The sequence below is a fragment of the Bufo gargarizans genome, chromosome 3 (assembly GCF_014858855.1).
Source record: "Bufo gargarizans isolate SCDJY-AF-19 chromosome 3, ASM1485885v1, whole genome shotgun sequence".
Classification (NCBI taxonomy): domain Eukaryota; kingdom Metazoa; phylum Chordata; class Amphibia; order Anura; family Bufonidae; genus Bufo; species Bufo gargarizans.
In genome coordinates, this window is record NC_058082.1 from 376,724,153 (window position 1) to 376,744,465 (window position 20,313).

Below are 20,313 nucleotides of genomic sequence, written 5' to 3' on the forward strand. Positions count from 1 at the left end.
AATGTACGCATTGTATATGGAGGACTTCCAGCGACCCAGTCTCTTTATGATGTGGACCGGGGTGTTAGTGCTAGAGGCTGATGAAGCGGCTCCTATGCGAAAGGAATGTCCGGAGAACGAAGTTGGGTTGTGACCCAATTTCCCCAGTAGGATTCTAACGTGTGTGGTGAACTTTGCTGTAGTGAGAGGGCGCCCTTGCAGTTGCAAGAGTGGAGAGTCTGATAAGTGCGTGCTATTTGTTGACCGTAAGAGGTCTAGTGTCTTAACTGGGCACCAAGCATTATCTGTTGGAAAGAGAGAAATGATAGTGGGGTGTGAGGACTGATTAGTTTTGGTAGATGGGATTGAGAGAATGTAATGGTCATCTGTTTTAGTGAGTTGTGAGGTTTTAAGGCTGTGGGTGGTATCTCCTTGACAGACAACAGTAAATTCCCTAGGTCTTAAGAACCCATAAAAAGCCAAATAGATAGCTGATTTGATCACTAGGTTAGTGTTAGGATCAAAAGGGGATTCGTCGAGGAGGTTGCTAAGTGCTCTAAAGATAGGGCCATCTATAGGTAGTCTGGTGATGCTAGGTGGAACCGATACTTTAGAGATCCCCTTTAAGATTTTCTTGATGGGGTATGATGACAGAAAGGGGGTATTGTTAGGGAAATTAGTTAGGCTGTGGTGCTGTACCCCCGTGAGGTATAATTTAATTGTGTTGTGGGAGAGTTTTAAGTGTAAGTGGCAAAAAGAGGCGAAAGCCACCATGGTTTGGGTCGAGAAATCACCTTGTAATCCGAATTCGGCTGTGAATTTGTTGAAAATGGTAAGTGCCCTATTGTAGGTGATAGTAGTGCTTGGTGATAGTGCTTGGTGCGTGAGAGTCCTAGCGTGGTGCATGAGTGCGTTCAATCCAAGATTAGCTCGTGAAAATTCGGTGTTCTGGATGGTTGATGGTGGGCTGACGGGAGTGTCTGGAAAAACACCTGAAATTGAGATCGAGACAGAGCGTCAGCAGCCGTGTTGTGAATGCCCGGGATGTGAATGCAAATTAAGTGAAACTGGACGGTTGCTGCCAACCAGGTCAGCTTGCGAATCAGCCGCATGATGGTGAGAGAGGAAGAGCGACCTTTGTTGATGATGTCGCAAGCTGACGAGTTGTCGGAATAACATTTTACTGCCTTGCCGGACCAGAGGTGACCCCAAGTGTATGCGGCCGCCACAATAGGGTAAATCTCAAACAGAGCTGAAGTTTCTCTAAACCCCGGCAAGGCATCCGTCTCTGCTGGCCAGTGACCCCTAAACCAGTGATTGCCAAATATGGCTGCAAAGCCTGTGTTGGCTGCAGCATCAGTGTAGATGCAGGGAGAGGAATCGGAGAGAGGGGGAATGAACATGGAGATGCCGTCCCATTGGGTCAAAAACCTCCCCCACATGAGTAGGTCAGCTTTGGCGTGTTGGTCCAACATGATAGGGCAGGCGTCTGGAACCCCGTGAAGTAGACAGAGGAGCCTGGACACAAAGGATCTACCCTGCGGAACGATGCGCATCGCGAAATTCAGGGACCCCAATAAGGACTGAAGTTCTTTCCTGGTGCAAGCATCCTTCTGCAGGAACATATCTATATCCCCTCTTAGGCGGACCAGTTTCTCAGGGGGAAGGCTGGCGCGGAAGGTACCAGAGTCCAGCTCTATCCCCAAGAAAGTGAGTTTGGTGGTGGGGCCAATGGTTTTAGCGGGGGACAAGGGTACCCCGAGGGTGGCGAAGAGAGCAGAGGTGCTGAGGATATCTGTGGGTGTGCGTGTGCTCGGTTCTATGATGAGGAAGTCATCCAAGTAGTGAATGACGGCGTAACATCTAATAATGTTCAGGAGCAACCAGCAAAGAGTTTCGGCGAAAATATCAAACAGTTTTGGGCTGCTTCTGGACCCGAAGGTGAGACGCGTTGAAAAGTAGTATCTGTTTCGCCATTTAACACCGTGCAAGTGCCAAAGTGATGGGTGCATGGGCAGTAATTTAAATGCGTTGGTAATGTCTGTTTTACTAAGCCAAGCGTTGCTACCAGATGAAATTATGGTTTGTATTGCGTCGTCTATTTTTGCGTATTGTAGTGAGAATTCGTCTGCGGGAATGAGTGCGTTGATGCTAGGGACAAAAGAGGAGTGCGGTGCCGATAAATCAATAATCATACGCTTTTTATTGGAATATTTGTGTACAGCTATGCCAATAGGGTTAGTGCGCCAGGAGGAGAATGGTGAGGAGATGAAGGGGCCGATCATGAAACCTTGAGTTACTTCTGTGGAGAGGAGAACGTCCGTGGCCTCCGGGTCTAGGCAGGCTGATAGGAGATTGGGGCATTCCAGTATCCCTGGGGGAATGGCCACGAGACCCGTGAGAAAGCCCTGGGTAAAACCTGTTATCAAATACTCCACCAGATGTTTACTCGGATGACTTTTTAAATAAAAAGCCAGGTTGTCGATATTAATGTCGGTTAGTCATTTGTTGGGGGACAACCTGGCCGGGCACATGGTCTTGGTGTGTGCCCTGAAACAGATGGAGCAGATGTGCAACAATCTACAAGCGCTGAAGCTGCAGGAACCTGCGTTGAAGTTGTTGCACACCTGCGCCTTCCCTAAAAAGGAGATGGGCCTCCCTAGTTTATCCCGCTGTCCGCCTTCCTGTTTGAGGTGAGGAGTGGAAGAGGATTGAGGGGTGGTGGTAGATGGGTCGGCCATGGAAGGGCACAAATCGGCCAGGTGGGTAGAGGAATTGCAAATGGAGCAGGACGGGGGCCTCAGACCAGCGAAATGGCGACAGAAGAGTTCTGTGTCCATTTGACACCAGTTGATTCTGACATTGAACTGCTTCAAATGTGTCGCCGCTTTCGCTGATATCGATTTATGGTAATCATAAAAAGATGAGCCCCCGTACTTGACGCCCAAATCCACAACTTTATGGAGATAGAGGTCCAGTTCCTCTCTCCTGTGGGGATACACGGAGCAGATGACATCACGGTATATTCCGAAGGCCAACACGAAATTAGGAATTGACAATTTCTTGTTGAGCCTTGGGTCTCTGGTTTTTAGGACCACCGAGATATCGCCAAAATTGTAAGCCCTGTTTTCCAGTACGTCCTGGGAGGCGATGAGTAAAGACACCAGACACACGTCCTTCCCATCAAGGATCTCCTTCCTAATGGAGTCTGGGACAGAGTGAGCTGGTGACACGAAAGGTGACGTGACAGGAGCAGGGGCTGGGGGGGGAAGCGCGGGGGCGGGTGCTGGTGCCGTGGGTACCGCCGGGACAAGGGCTGAAGGATCAGGAAGGTTACCTGGGGAGGCTATAGCACTTTCCACCTTGCTTAACCTGCTGTTTAAGGTCTGTAGGTTGGCCAGGATTGCCGCGAGGGTGTCCTGGGTGGCAATGCCGGCGCCGGAAGGTTGCCATTGAGAGCTACTGCCTGGCCTAGGCTCAGGGGCTTGGTTAGTTAATAGTCTGTATAATTCCGCCTTTCTAGCCGTAGCAGGAAAGGGGATGCCCCTGAGTCTAAGTTCGGCTGTGATTTTGGGTATGGTCCATGCTCTCAACGACGTGGGGGTGGAAGGGGCGAGAGATACTCCAGGGGAAACTGGTCTGACGGGAGTGGATATTATGTCCTCATCAGGTACCTCAATCATGGGAGACGCGTCTTGCGACATTCTAGAAAATGAATTAATGAGTTGGATTTAGTAGGGCTGTCTGAGAAAAATAAAATAAATTCAAGGGGTTGGGGGGGGGGGGGGGGGGGTTGCTCCTGTGAACTGGACTGTAAGGCTAATGCCGAAGCGAAAAATTTTAACTTAGACTGGTGACGGATGAGGCCCTGCTAATGCCAAGCGGCGGTGAGAGGCTCTAACTATGGTTTGGGCGAGGTGAACTACGTTGCCACAGATGTGGTGGCGGGATGTTGGCCTCTCGATGACTGTTAAAAAGGTTCAAAAACGTGTGGCCGTGAGAGGTGAGGCCCTGGCTAAGGCCCTATAGAAGAGCGAATGAGGCGACTAACTATGATTTGGGCGTTGGGCCGTACCTCCGTGTTGAGGTGGGAGATGGTTGGTAAATGCCTCGGTGAGCTAGGTCTGAAGTCCAGACCCTGTGAGCCAGTTCATGTACCATCTATGGGATAATTGGCGAATTATTGTGAGATGGTAGAATACTAACCTTGATGGTGATTATACCCAGGGATTTGATCTTGGGTATATGGAAGACAGGCCCAGCGGTAGTTGATATCGCCGACTAAGCCTAGGGGGTTTGAGACAGATGTAAATCTGTGAGCGTGGCGTGTGAGCGCCTGGAGAACCACTGGGGGCATGAATGAGAGGTATGCGAGCGTGGTAAAATGACAATGGGGGCTGACTGCGGCTTTGAATATAACGGAACAAAACTATACCTGGATAAAGGAACGAGAACCAGGTTCTTGCGTTTTAACTTATGGAGAAGTTCGGTTTGTTAGATGGTTTTCATGAGGAAGAGACCTGGGGGTTTAAGACAGATGTGAATCTGAGCGAGCGTGATGTATGGGCGTACTATGTGAGAAAGTGAAGCGTTGGGAGAAAAAAAAAGGAATTATACCTGGATTATGAACGAGAATCAGGGTTTGACACGTGAGGAAATCGAACCGGACGGTGCTATTTTGGAAAGAGAACCCCTTTATTTATTTATTTATTTATTTTTTCCGCACAGTATGACCTGTAGAGAAAAGAAAGCATATTTATGCAGGGCTGAGTGTACTTGTGCACGTGAGGCATGGAAACTATTGTGCGAATGATTATGCGTGGTGACTTCCAGGTAAGCGTGCAACTGGCTACTGCTTTGGTGCCGGGGAAATGCATGATGTGGAAGGACAGGGAAGAGAAGAAAAGGGGGGAGAGAGAAAAAAAAAAAAAAAAAAAGAGAAGAGCACCTGAGAGCCACTAGGTGGCGCTGGCAGGCCAAACAGGATGCAATTTGAAAATGAGCCCGGAGTGAAAGAAAGTTTAGAGGAAGGTAGGACTGTGAAGCAGAACTGGCCTTCCCACGTGCTGCGGCCTAAGGAAAGTGTTATGACCCTCCCCACCCCAGACGTGCACTGACCAGCCCAGATGGTGACGTGGGGGGGGGGGGGGTGGACTGCGGGTGGAGACCCCTGTAAATTGCCGGCATGTGCGCTCCGGTCCCTGATGAGACTGCCGTGCGGTGAGGTGGGGACCGGAGTAGCACAACTTACGATTAGGCTGGAGCCAGACCGGACCGCCGAACACGCTGAGCCGCCCCAAACGTCGGACGCCCGAACCGGAAGTGACGCGGACCCGCGAATGCGCAAACCGGAAGTGCTTGGACACTTGGACTGGACGGCAGAGGTGAGTGGGGCTGGGCGTTTAAGTAGGGGACTAACTCCTCCCACAAATACAGGCCTAATGGCCTTATTACATATATATATATATATATATATATAAGCAAAAGAATCCGGAATGCACTCCAAAGTAGACGTGAAATAAGTGGTTTATTCACCCATAAAATGGCACAACTTGCGACGTTTCGGCTCACAAGAGCCTTCCTCAAGCATGGAAGCAGTGAAAGTGCGGGTATATAAAAGACATTTCATTAATGTGAAACCAATGAAATAGAAATTGCAATTAACATCCAATTACATACATCTGTTGTAGACATCCAAAGTGCATGTGCATCAAATGACATGTGTCGTATAATCTATGTTCTCGGAATAAGAATCATTTTATATAAAAATAATGCCAGTGAAGATCATAATAAAAACAGTGATATGAGGAGGGATGCGGATCACAGAAATAGCGTCAGATGAAGCAATAGCGTCCACATAGACCAAAATGTTGGTTTGGCGTCTCTGTCTCTTCAATGCGCATGTCCAGCAGAGCGTCATCTTGTGAGTCATGTTGCAGACGCATGCGTTCTATGGTATCGTCCAGAAGTCGCCATCTTGGTTGAGGGCAGGTTGCCCTGCACCTTACTAGTGTATGCTGTACCTGATATCATCCACATTAGGTAAGTAGCTGTAGTAGGGATCTCCTACCGAACCAAAGGGCCAGAGGTGTCGACAGGGGACACTTCCATGGACCATATCGACATCAATGGCCAAACCACTGACAAAAGACCAGCTACAGGGAGATCATCCCTGAATAAGGGACAGCATCACGATCGAACAATAGTAAAAGTTCTACGTCTATAGGTAGAAATTATAAATCTGGATTAGCGCATATAGAAGAGACCCAGGACGTGCACTCTGTTATCCATTGTCTCCAACGGGCACAATTCATGGATCCGCATCCATCACCAGGTGTATTAAAATGTTCTAAAAGGCAATGAGAAAGAAGAATGCATATGTTATTGTTCGTATAAACTATATTACAATTATATATTAATCTTTCACAGTTCTCTTGCACAGTTATACTTTTCAGAGAAGGGCAGATTGCACACGTGGGCGCTATTGCTCCATCTGACGCTATTTCTGTGATCCGCATCCCTCCTCATATCACTGTTTTTATTATGATCTTTATTGGGGTATTGCCGCTACCCTGTGCTGGATAGTGCACCCACACCTAGGTTGATGCTCCCGCTGGATTTCTTCGTTTTTCTATATCGGCACCGTGAGTGAGCACACCGGCTCTCTATATACAATTTTCCATCATGTCTTATACTGAAACACCCTGTGGCGGCACGTATACTACAGAGGAGGTTGATCGCATCATGCAGGGGATTGTGGGCGATGCTTCGTTTCTCCAGACTCCCACCACCAAAGAACTCAAACATAAGTTTATTACCTTATCTAGACGTCTCATCGCAATGAAATTACATATGGCTACACTAGGGCAATATTACAAAGAAAAGAAGATTCCCAGAGGTATGCGTTCAAATCTACGCCCAAATTTGTTTCCCAACAATGAGTTATTTTGCAAACGTTTTGAAATGCTTTCCAATAGATATTCCTTGGATTATATTTTATTAAATATTGACTTTCTACAGCTGGAGGTAACCTCGCTCACTAACGAACTAACTGAGGTTGAACGCCTACAGGCACAATTATCCTCTGATGAATACACACATTTTATAGAGGACACTCAAAATCAGTTATTGAAAATGCAGATGGAATTGGAGGAGGGCAAAAGGAGTAAATGGATTTGCGATGCGGATGATTATAAGAGAGGTAACATCTATGCTTGGCAGACAGACCCACCACGGATGTCCTTTAATCAAAATGGCAAAATGAAAAGGAAAAATACACAGCTGTCCACAGATGAAGATGGAGCTTTTTTAGGAAACGATCTGGATATCAAGAAAAGAAAAGAACAAGAACTAGAAGGGGAGGCAAAAGGTTCAGAAGACAAAGGCAAGCAGCGATACAACAGAACAAGATTGCAATCGATGAAGACATCATCTCAGAGAAAGAGACCATAGTCTTTAATTTATCTTCATCAGAATTGACTGAAGCTCAACACAGCGTTTTATCCAAGGGACTCACATTTTGTCCAAATTCCAAGGTAAATTGGTTTAATCTTGAAATGGATTTGAATGACTTTTTTCGTTCTATTAAGTTGAAAATGTTTTTTAAGGGTCATATTGCCAGTGCACAGATTTGCTCTAGCGAATTCTCACTTAAAAAAGTGAGTCTAACTAATAAAAGTTCGTTCTACCCCAATGTGGATGAGCCTGCGATAGAGGCCTACATCTCTGCAGTCAAAAGAGACATTAGAGAACTCAAATCCCGACTTGGGGATATTGACAGATTCAATCACCCGAATCTGACAACTGCAGAGATCGAGGCACTATCTCAACTCCGAAATAATCCCCATTTAACGATTAAACCGGCCGATAAGGGCGGAGGGGTGGTAGTACTTGATACATCTAAATATATCAATGAAATTGTACGCCAATTGAGTGACACTAATGTATATGGCATATTACATGGTGACCCTAAATTCAACATTTTGAATATTATCCGTCAGACGCTATCCGATGCGGTGGCCGGGGGCATTATAGATGAAGGGTTGAAGGAGTACCTGATGGTCTCCTTTCCCATTACTCCGGTTATATATATATTGACGAAAGTCCACAAAACTCTTGTGGATCCCCCCGGCCGCCCAATCGTATCGGGATCTGATTCGGTGTTCAGCAGAATAGCCATTTTTTTGGACAAATTGCTAAGGGAGTTCTCGACCGCTGGTCGATCATACATTAAAGACACAGGTGAATTTTTACAACAGCTGAGAAGTATTGATGTTAACAATATACAAAATTTAACTCTCGTGTCCTTTGATGTTGTATCATTATACACATCAATAGGACATGAAAAAGGTATTGCTGCAGTCAATAAATTCTTGGACAATTCGCCCCTCACACTAAACGCCAAGTACTTCATTAACAACATGTTGAGATTGATCTTGGAGAAAAAATTTTTTTTGTTCCAAGATACTTTTTATAATCAGAAGCGTGGCGTTACGATGGGGTCAAATGTGGCCCCAACGTACGCCAATATATACATGCGCCATATGGAGGAGGACTTTATCTATGTATACCACCACTTTCAGCACGTTCTGAGGTGGTGGAGATACATAGATGATGTCTTCCTCCTGTGGACTGGCACAGAGTCTCAATTGATTGATTTTCACTCCTATCTAAATAGCATCGATGTGGATTTGCAATACACTATATCTTTCTCTAAAACACAATTGTCTTTTTTGGACACCAATGTCCGATTGATCGATGGCTCTATCCACACGGGTCTGTATGTCAAGACAACTGACAGAAATACACTTTTGCGGTTTGAAAGCAACCATCCGCGCAGTCTAGTCAAGCATTTACATTATTCACAGTTTTTACGCACAAAGCGTATTGTATCAGACCCGACTGAAGTTGTTGCCACTTTGGAGATGATGGCGGATAAATTCAAGGAACGAGGCTATCCCCGCCGACTGTTGAATAAACATAAAAATAAAATTTTACACACCAATACTGAGACTGCCCCCATTGCCACTCAGAAAATACGTAGGATACCCTTTATGTCCACATTTTGCGATCACAGTGTGGCGATAGGACGTATTTTGAGGGACAATTGGGGCATTTTAAGTAGATCCATTCAGGATGTACCTGAGTTTAGACTCCCTCCACTTATGTCTTACCGCAAAAACAAAAACATCAAAGACCATCTAGTGAGGGCAGATGTTGGCCCCAAGAAGGTCAGTATACAGCGGACATTGGCACCTTTGGGTCTTGGATGCTTTCCTTGCCTCAACTGTGTAAATTGCCGCTACATTTGCAAATCCAGATCCTTTATACATCCAGTCACACATCAAGAATTCCCTATTAAATGTCATTTAACATGTTCATCATCATATGTAATTTACGTATTGTCTTGTCCATGCAATTTAATTTACGTTGGGGAAACAACAACAGAATTAAAATTGAGACTAAACAATCATAGAAATTCTATCAGAAAAAAATGCACCGATTTACCTGTGGCCAGACACTTTGGATCCCTCCAACATAGTGAGCGTGATCTGAGATGCTGGATCGTTGACCAGATCACGCTCCCTAGGAGAGGAGGTGATCGCTCAGCAATACTTAAGAAAAGAGAATTGCGTTGGATCTATGATCTAGATAGCTTATACCCGAGAGGCCTTAATGTTGAGTTCAGGTGAGAGTCCTGAGACTCAGGGTTCGCTTCCCCTTCTCCCCGTGTGCAATCTGCCCTTCTCTGAAAAGTATAACTGTGCAAGAGAACTGTGAAAGATTAATATATAATTGTAATATAGTTTATATGAACAATAACATATGCATTCTTCTTTCTCTTTGCCTTTTAGAACATTTTAATACACCTGGTGATGGATGCGGATCCATGAATTGTGCCTGTTGGAGACAATGGATAACAGAGTGCACGTCCTGGGTCTCTTCTATATGCGCTAATCCAGATTTATAATTTCTACCTATAGACGTAGAACTTTTACTATTGTTCGATCGTGATGCTGTCCCTTATTCAGGGATGATCTCCCTGTAGCTGGTCTTTTGTCAGTGGTTTGGCCATTGATGTCGATATGGTCCATGGAAGTGTCCCCTGTCGACACCTCTGGCCCTTTGGTTCGGTATCCCACTCGGCAGGGTGGGATCCCCATCCGTCCACTGACATATGTAGGAAATCCCTTTTACAGCTACTTACCTAATGTGGATGATATCAGGTACAGCATACACTAGTAAGGTGCAGGGCAACCTGCCCTCAACCAAGATGGCGACTTCTGGACGATACCATAGAGCGCATGCGTCTGCAACATGACTCACAAGATGATGCTCTGCTGGACATGCGCATTGAAGAGACAGAGACGCCAAACCAACATTATGGTCTATGTGGGCGCTATTGCTTCATCTGACGCTATTTCTGTGATCCGCATCCCTCCTCATATCACTGTTTTTATTATGATCTTCACCGGCATTATTTTTATATAAAATGATTCTTATTCCGAGAACATAGATTATACGACACATGTCATTTGATGCACATGCACTTTGGATGTCTACAACAGATGTATGTAATTGGATGTTAATTGCAATTTCTATTTGATTGGTTTCACATTAATGAAATGTCTTTTATATACCCGCACTTTCACTGCTTCCATGCTTGAGGAAGGCTCTTGTGAGCCGAAACGTCGCAAATTGTGCCATTTTATGGGTGAATAAACCACTTATTTCACGTCTACTTTGGAGTGCATTCCGGATTCTTTTGCTTCTACGATACTTGGGGTATTGCCGCTACCTTGTGCTGGATAGTGCACCCACACCTAGGTTGATGCTCCCGCTGGATTTCTTCGTTTATATATATATATATATATATATATATATATTAAACTTGAATTTAACACTTGCAGATCAGTAAATTACAGTTTTTTGACAATAAGGTTTGTTTTTCAAACCCCAGAAAATGATGGGTGTATTTCTAGCTTAAATTCCACACTGACTAATCCAGATGTTGTAGATTGCCCTCAAATTTTTTTGAGGGTAAAAGAATATGAAAGCTGTATATATATTAAACTTGAATTGAACACTTGCAGATCAGGAAAATACAGTTTTTTGACAAAAAGTGTGTTTTTCAAACAGCAAAAAATGATGGGTGTATTTCTAGCTTAAATTGCACACTGACTAATCCAGATATTGTAGATTGCCAAAAAAGTGCTTTTTGGTAACAGAATATGAAAGCTGTATATATTAAACTTGAATTTAACACTTGCAGATCAGGAAAAGACTTTTTTTTTTAAAATAGTGTGTTTTTCAAACCCCACAAAATGATGGGTGTATTTCTAGCTTAAATTGCACACTAACTAATCCAGATGTTGTAGATTGCCCAAAAAATTTTTTGATTTGCAATGTCCCAAAAGCTCAGATGCAGTGCTGGTGCACTGAGCTTGCATAAAATGGCCGCGGACGCCGCCCACCTAACTAACAGAATTATAAAAGTTTTTTTTTTTTGGTCAATGGGCTTAGGGCAGGGTAAAACGATTGTGCCCTGCACCCACACAACAATTTCTAGGTAGATCGCTGAGTTAGATTCTCTCCTATTCTCTCCCTGAAATCACAAGTCCAGCAGCATCCTCTCCCTACAGTTGTAACAGCAGAGTGACGTGCAGCGCTACGTGACTCCAGCTTATATAGAGGCTGGGTCACATGCTGCTCTGGCCAATCACAGCCATGCCATTAGTAGGGTTATCACAGGTTATATTTCCCAATGTTTTGGGGTGTACCCTTATTTAAAAAAAAAAAATTTAAAATTAAAAACAAGTTCGGCCGAACCCGTCGAACCGGAACATCCAGGTGTCCGCTCAACTCTAGTTACAATTGTTCAGGTAGTGGGACTCCTAAACTCATAAAGCATATGCACTAATTGAAAGGGCTGCCAAAAATTACAATGAAACGGCACTCCAATACACCCTTTCTTACACATAAAGGAAGGCATCATACACAATATCATTGATGGCCTGCTGGTGACCCTCAAAAACATTAGGTGCAATGGCCTGCTGATCTGACCATCTAAGACATTATGGGCGGTGGCCTGCTGCCGATTCGTTGACCTTAGTTAACCTGGGGTCGATAGCACGTCCCCGTGACGGTGACGATCCATTCGGATGTCTGGCCTATCAACTGTCAATGTAATAGCTCAAAACAATTGTAAACTATGGGTAACTGAGAATCAGCGTTTGATTACGGAAAGGTAGCCTGACAAACGGCTACCACATCCAAGGAAGGCAAGTGGGGGCGCGCAAATTTCTCCTGACTCTTAAGATGCCCTGTTATTGGAATTAGCATCAAAAAATTACAGGGAATGTCACTGCGGTATTTGGGATCAGGAAAAGTTTGTTGACTCTAGATAACTTTTGCCTGATCGCACGTCCACGGTCCATTTTGATATTTTCCCTATCAACTTTCGATGTTCTTTTATGCGCCTAACATGGTGACCAAGGGTGAAGGTGAATCATTGTTCTATTTCGGAAAGGGCGTCTGAGAAACAAATACGGCTACCATTTCAAAGCAAGGCAGCATGAGTTGCGGGCCTGCTGTTGAGCTGACCCTGTAAAAGATTTTAGGTTTGGGCCTGCAGGTGAGCTGACCCTTTTTAAAATTTGATTTTCGGTCCTGCTGGTTGAGCTGCGGTGGAACCGACAAACCCAACTTCCTTTTGATGGCTGCATTATTCTGCAGGTGCCTGTCATACAGCTCTAAAGATGCCTTTGCCATCTGCATCTTTATAATCAATCTGTGGCCTTAGGCTTTCATCCAGACTCAGTCATTGCCACTGATTTTCATCACCATGCTGCTGCTGATGCTGCCTAAAAGGCCTCAGACTGATCACCGGGGCCACAATGTAAGTAATTTTTTGCACCCACATTTGAAATAAAAAATACATTTTAGATGAAAAAACATAACAAAACAAAAACATTATTTCCTGTAGATTTACTTGTATATCAAGTGCAATTGCAGCAAAAAATTACAAGGAAGAGGCACTCCTATACACTGACTTTTCAAGCACACAAGGTTATTCTAAGGTCTGTGCCTGGTGGCAGCGCAATTCAGAGGAAATAGTTTTCCTATTGTATAGAAACACAGAAACTTTTTTGCTCAACAGGCAAAGTTTTTTCATTGCTGGGTGGAGGGGTATCAAGGAGCATGTTTATACATGCCTAAAACTTTTTGTTATGCAAGGTGACAAAAAAATATTTTTTTGCACCTTTTTCTTTTGAGCGTGTTAATCTGGGGGGTTGGGTCATGGGGACAATAAGTCTTTTTTTACAATTATTTAGGTTTTAGACTATTATCCTTTTTTTTATTTATTTTTTATTTATTTTTTTATTTTTTTTATTTTATTTTCGTATTTGGAAAAATACAATGTAAACAGAAACACCACCAAAGGTGTAAAGCAGTACCAGACACATAAAGAGGCAAATATATTTAGTACATGAAGGATTAGGGACAGCAGTCACTAGATCTATACAAGCCACAGGATGGAAATCACAGCGTGAATAGCAAAACATGTTAAAACCGGTGAGTCACAGTTAAGTTACTACCTAACAAGACATTAATGCCCCATTTATAAGAGCGAACTAGAGTAGAGTCAGTGGATTTATGGACTCATTCATTGACTGTAATCTGCAAAAAGTGTACATGTAAGCATAAGACAGTTTGGTTCTCCCGTCCGACCCAGGTTAAGGGGGCAGAAGGAGGGGGATAGGTAAACTACCCAATAAGCCGTGTTCTGTCCTACTTTGAGACTTTAACAACAAAACCTACAGAACTAAGGAGATGGGGCTGGATAATTCAGTTCTGAAGGAATCTATATTTAGTCCAGGGGGCCCATCTTTTTAAAAACAGTTGGGTGTGTTCGCGTTTCCCAGGAAGCTAGTTCCTCGAAACGGTAAATTTGGTCAACCTTAAGTCTCCAATGCTCTGTCGAGGGTATGCTAGATTGTAGCCAAAATTTGGGAATCAAGAGGCGAGCCGCCAACAAAGAGCTGTTTGAAGAGAAAGGAAGGGGATGGTGAAGCATTGTCATCGAAGAAGGAAAGTAGAGCCCTATACGGTGAAATAGCCACCACTGAGGAACAGATTTGATTAGAAATCTGATATATCTCTTTCCACCATTTATTGATAGGGGGCACAGCCACCAAATGTGGAAGAAAGTGCCTATATCCTCCTGACACCTCCAGCATTCATTAGAAGTAGGTCTAGTGAAGCGTGCTGAAATAATCGGTGTGATGTACCATTGTGTCAAGATTTTATAGCCATTTTCCTGGGCCCGAACACACCTAGAAGGGAGAATTTGAAGAGGAAGATCTAATCCTGTTTCCCTTACCCAAGAACAGATGAAGGCCGGTTTAGTAATTAGGGGTGGAGATCTCAGCTTGCTGTAGATAAGGGAGATGGGCTTTTTGGGGGGTTTCGGACTTGCTATTAAAGCTTCAAACCATGTAAGGGGACGAAGAAGGTCACCATTTAGGTTGTTTCTGCGAATGAAGGACTTAATGAGTGGAACGAGGGTGAGATCGCAGGGCTGCGGGTTCAGGAGTGTCGTGATGGTATCAGTCAAGGGTGCTAGGCCTTGGGGCTCTAAAAAATGGGAAATTGGCACAGAGGATAGTCTGACTGATGAAGAGGAAGTATTACAAGGTCCAGTGGAGGCAGCGCCAAGGATGTCACTGACTGTGATAAGAGGAGATGGGAAGGGTACTGAGCAATGGGAACTATTCCACCACTTCCACTCGTCCAAAGTTGCTTTGATTATTGGATAGGGTTGGAGGTTAATAGGAGGAGGGGTATGATAACCTAGGCACAGAGCGCGAGCTGGCATACCAATGATGCTTTGTTCTAAGGTTACCCAAGATTTGTCGCTTGGGCTTCTCATCCAATCAATGGCCCTGGACATTAGTATGGCTTTCCCATAGAGTTCGGGATCCGGAAGGCCAATCCCGCCTGATGCACGTGAACGGGACAGTAAGGAATAGGAGAATCTGGCCTTCTTACCATTCCATATGAATGACCTAAATCTTTGTTTTAGAGAAGCATAATAAGATTTTGGGATAGGGATTGGGAGGACTTGTTGGAGGTAAGTAAGACGGGGGATGACAAGAGAAGAAAGGATGTTCTTCCTACCAAACCAAGAAAGGGTCAGGGCTGATTTGTTAATTTTGTCTAGAGCGGCAAAAAGGGAGGATTTTAATGGGACAAAATTTAGTGAGAAGAGATTTGAAATGGTTCGGCTAAGTATTACTCCTAAATAAGTTATGGTTGGGGAGGACCAATTAAATGGTGAATTTTTCATTAAGGAGAGTTTAAGTTGTGGGGATAGGCCAGTGCTGATTATAATAGATTTACTCTCGTTGATCTTAAAATCCGAGACGGCACTATAGTTCTTTAAGTGCTCCTGGATTAGAGGAAGGGATATTTTAGGATTGGATGTCATAATCATAACATCATCCGCAAATGCGGCTAGTTTATGGCTTCGACCTCCTAGGGATAAACCTTTAATCTCTGTGTCTGCCCTGAGCTTAGATAAAAGGGGTTCCATTGCTAAAATGAATAAGAGGGGAGACAGGGGGCATCCCTGTCGGGTACCGTTGTGAATTTGAAGGGGAGAAGATAAATCGCAATTGACCATTACGCGGGCCGTAGCCTGACCGTACATTGCAAATATAGCTTTAATATATGGATCAGGCAGGCCGAAGAACTCTAACACATGACTTAAATAGTTCCAATTTATGTGGTCAAACGCTTTTTCAGCGTCAGTGCTAAGGAGTACCGGGGGGAAGAAGTGTGTCTGGCATAGCAAAGCGCATTGATGACTCTGGCTGTGTTGTCTCTACCTTCCCTGTTGCGGACAAAGCCTACCTGATCCATATGCACCAGAAGAGGAAGAAGGACTGCCAAGCGGTTAGCCAATAGTTTCGCTAAAAGCTTAAGTTCTATATTAAGAAGAGAGATAGGTCTGTAGTTAGCACACAATTTGGAGTCCTTCCCCTCTTTAGGGATCAAAGCTATATGGGCAGTCGTCATATCTGCCCATATAGCTTTGAGGCGCCTTGCAGAGTTTGATTACATACAATAAGTAATTGTGGTAGGAATTGTTTCTTAAAAACTTTATAGTAGGAGGCAGGAAGCCCATCTGGGCCCGGACTTTTCCCCTGGGGCATTTGGGCTAAGGCTGCGGACAGCTCATCAATAGTAAATGGAGCTTCCAGCGACTGTTTTTAAGTTGCAGATAATGTCGGGCAGGATGCGGAGTCTAAGAATGTGCCTATTAATGAGGAGTGATCAGTTGGAAAAAGGGAGGGAGGTTATATAAGGCTTCATAGAAGTCTCTAAAGCAGCAATTTTAGATGAGGTAAAGACTGGGTCCCCTTTTGGAGAAGAGAGTTGGTGTATAAAATTTGCTGCTTTTCTGGTTTTTATTCTATTTATAATAAATTTGGTAGCTTTGTCTCCGTGGGCAAAAAATTTGTATTGGGAGTTAAGGTAGTATTTTGCTGAGTTACTTTGAAGAAGGGATTTTAATTCGGCTCTAGCCCTAGAGAGTTCTTGGAGTTGGAGTTCAGAGAGGGATTTTTTATGGACCGCTTCTAGTCTATTTATCCTAGAGAGGAGGTTATTAATGTTACTCTCCTTAAGTTTTTTCAAATGCGAGCCTAAGCTGATGAACTCACCCCTGATGAAGGGTTTGTGTGCGTCCCATACTGTTTGGGGCTTTAGTTCGGGTAGAGAGTTAAGGCTAAAGTATTCGTCCAAGAGAGTGGCTATTTTTTTAAAGTTCAATATTTTTATTATTGTCATAAAAATAAAGCAGAATAGCTTACAGCACTACAAGAATTTAGTGGTGGACGCAGCCACTAGAGACATATAATAATCATGTTATATCGTCGTCAATTATAATGTATACTATTGAAACGAACAATTGAAGAGTGAAGGACAGGACACAGGTAGAAATATAAGTCAAACATCAGAGATTTCTAAAATACCAGTATTGCCATACTAAGTGTATGTCTGCCCACTGCTCCATTACTATTATTAGTGGATTTACACTTTGCTTTTTAATAGGCTTCCGCAACTATTCTGCTTATACCAATTATTAGTCGTGTGTTCAAGTAGCTTAGCATATTAACTACAATTACATTGATAACAACAAGAAAACAACCTGTCTATCAAAAAGACCCAACCAAGGAAGGAACTAGGGGTTATGGATTTCATAGATTTTTCAAGACTTTTCTTTATTGTGGGAGTTTTTCCATAAGCGGGAACACTCGGACCTGCTAGCTGGCTAGGTGGAAGATTTAGAGTAAACCATCCAGGGGCCCCATGTGCCCTCATATTTTACAAGGGAAAGCATTGAGGGTGTGATCATTCTTTCGTAGCTGTGAGTGGTGTTCAAATTCTAAACCACTTCTGAGATGTCAGGAGGTAATGGACTTTTCCAATGTCGGGTTAAAATCAGCTTAGCATTAAGCAGGACATGCCCTACTATGGGTCTATAAGTTGGATGTATATGTTGAATGCCCAAGAATAAAAGGGCAAGTTCAGGGGACGGGGGTATTGCAGACCCAGATAGATCTCTTAATAACGCAAACACCTGTCTCCAGAAATCAGTAATAATCGGGCATGACCAAAGGACATGGAGCAATGAACCTACTGTCCCACATCCCCTCCAACAAAGTGGGGAAGTAGAGGGGTATATTATGTGGAGTCTTTGGGGGGTGAAATACCAATTCAAGAGTGTCTTAACACCCGCTTCATAATGGGTAACACATTTGAAAGTAGAGGATAAGAAACTAATAGCACTTGACCAGGAATTGTCAGGGAATGAACTACCCAGTTCCCGTTCCCATTTTGTGAAAGATTTAGTTTTAGCAAACTTGTTCTTATCTCCCATGAAGTCATAAATGCAGCCAGTCGCTCCTTTCCTCATTAAGTCTGGGGAGAAGTACAGTTGTAGGATCCCCTTATGAGTGGAAGGGGGTGCCTTTAGAATGGTCATCAACAAATGCTTGATCCTGAGGTAATTAAATATCTCTCCAGTTGGAATTTGAAGCTTTTGTTGTATAACATTAAACGGGAGGATCCCATCAGCAGAAATAAGCTGAGAAATTCTTTCAATCCCTTTCTCCCGCCATCCGGACAAAGAAATGTCCCGGATTACTGATTCCAAGGTGTATGTGTCAGAATGATAGAATAATAGGTCATTGGAATCCGGAGATATAGTGTGAATTTGCAACCAGAGACTCCCTACATGTCTCAGAGTCATAAGGGAAAGGTTAGGGACCTTCCTATTCCAGATAATCCTTATTAGTACATCTCTCAAGGATACTCCAGAAAGTGAATGGGATTCAATCTGATGCCAAGCCTTGGTGCAATCATTTTTCCACAATTCCCTGGCTAGTGACAATCCAATGGCTCTATGGTAGTCCCTAATAGAGGGAAGGCCTATTCCTCCTGCTTTTTTCCTTAGGAAAAGTTGCGACTGGGCTATTCTAGGTTTGGACGATTTCCATATACAGGTCCTTCTAAAAAAATTAGCATATTGTGATAAAGTTCATTATTTTCTGTAATGTACTGATAAACATTAGACTTTCATATATTTTAGATTCATTACACACCAACTGAAGTAGTTCAAGCCTTTTATTGTTTTAATATTGATGATTTTGGCATACAGCTCATGAAAACCCAAAATTCCTATCTCAAAAAATTAGCATATCATGAAAAGGTTCTCTCAACGAGCTATTAACCTAATCATCTGAATCAACTAATTAACTCTAAACACCTGCAAAAGATTCCTGAGGCTTTTAAAAACTCCCAGGCTGGTTCATTACTCAAAACCGCAATCATGGGTAAGACTGCCGACCTGACTGCTGTCCAGAAGGCCATCATTGACACCCTCAAGCAAGAGGGTAAGACACAGAAAGAAATTTCTGAGCGAATAGGCTGTTCCCAGAGTGCTGTATCAAGGCACCTCAGTGGGAAGTCTGTGGGAAGGAAAAAGTGTGGCAGAAAACGCTGCACAACGAGAAGAGGTGACCGGACCCTGAGGAAGATTGTGGAGAAGGACCGATTCCAGACCTTGGGGGACCTGCGGAAGCAGTGGACTGAGTCTGGAGTAGAAACATCCAGAGCCACCGTGTACAGGCGTGTGCAGGAAATGGGCCCCAGGTAAAGCCACTTTTGAACCAGAAACAGCGGCAGAAGCGCCTGACCTGGGCTACAGAGAAGCAGCACTGGACTGTTGCATGTCATTCGGAAATCAAGGTGCCAGAGTCTGGAGGAAGACTGGGGAGAGGGAAATGCCAAAATGCCTGAAGTCCAGTGTCAAGTACCCACAGTCAGTGATGGTCTGGGGTGCCATGTCAGCTGCTGGTGTTGGTCCACTGTGTTTTATCAAGGGCAGGGTCAATGCAGCTAGCTATCAGGAGATTTTGGAGCACTTCATGCTTCCATCTGCTGAAAAGCTTTATGGAGATAAAGATTTCATTTTTCAGCACGATCTGGCACCTGCTCACAGTAGCAAAACCACTGGTGAATGGTTTTCTGACCATGGTATTACTGTGCTCAATTGGCCTGCCAACTCTCCTAACCTGAACCCCATAGAGAATCTGTGGGATATTGGGAAGAGAAAGTTGAGAGACGCAAGACCCAACACTCTGGATGAGCTTAAGGCCGCTATCGAAGCATCCTGGGCCTCCATAACACCTCAGCAGTGCCACAGGCTGATTGCCTCCATGCCACGCCGCATTGAAGCAGTTATTTCTGCAAAAGGATTCCCGACCAAGTATTGAGTGCATAACTGAACATAATTATTTGAAGGTTGACTTTTTTTGTATTGAAAACACTTTTCTTTTATTGGTCGGATGAAATATGCTAATTTTTTTAGATAGGAAATTTGGGTTTTCATGAGCTGTATGCCAAAATCATCAATATTAAAACAATAAAAGGCTTGAACTACTTCAGTTGGTGTGTAATGAATCTAAAATATATGAAAGTCTAATGTTTATCAGTACATTACAGAAAATAATGAACTTTATCACAATATGCTAATTTTTTTAGAAGGACCTGTATATTTAGATACTATTGCCTGTGCCTTTTTAAAGAACAGATCAGGGACTGATATCGGGAGAGCTCTGAAAACATAGATCAGTTTGGGTAATGTCATCATCTGGAATGCCCGTCCCACCCATGAAATCTCCTTCATAGAGAATTGGGAAAAATTAGAGGACATGGTCGATAGAAGGGGCTCATAGTTGCGTCTATATAAGAGGGAGCAGGGGT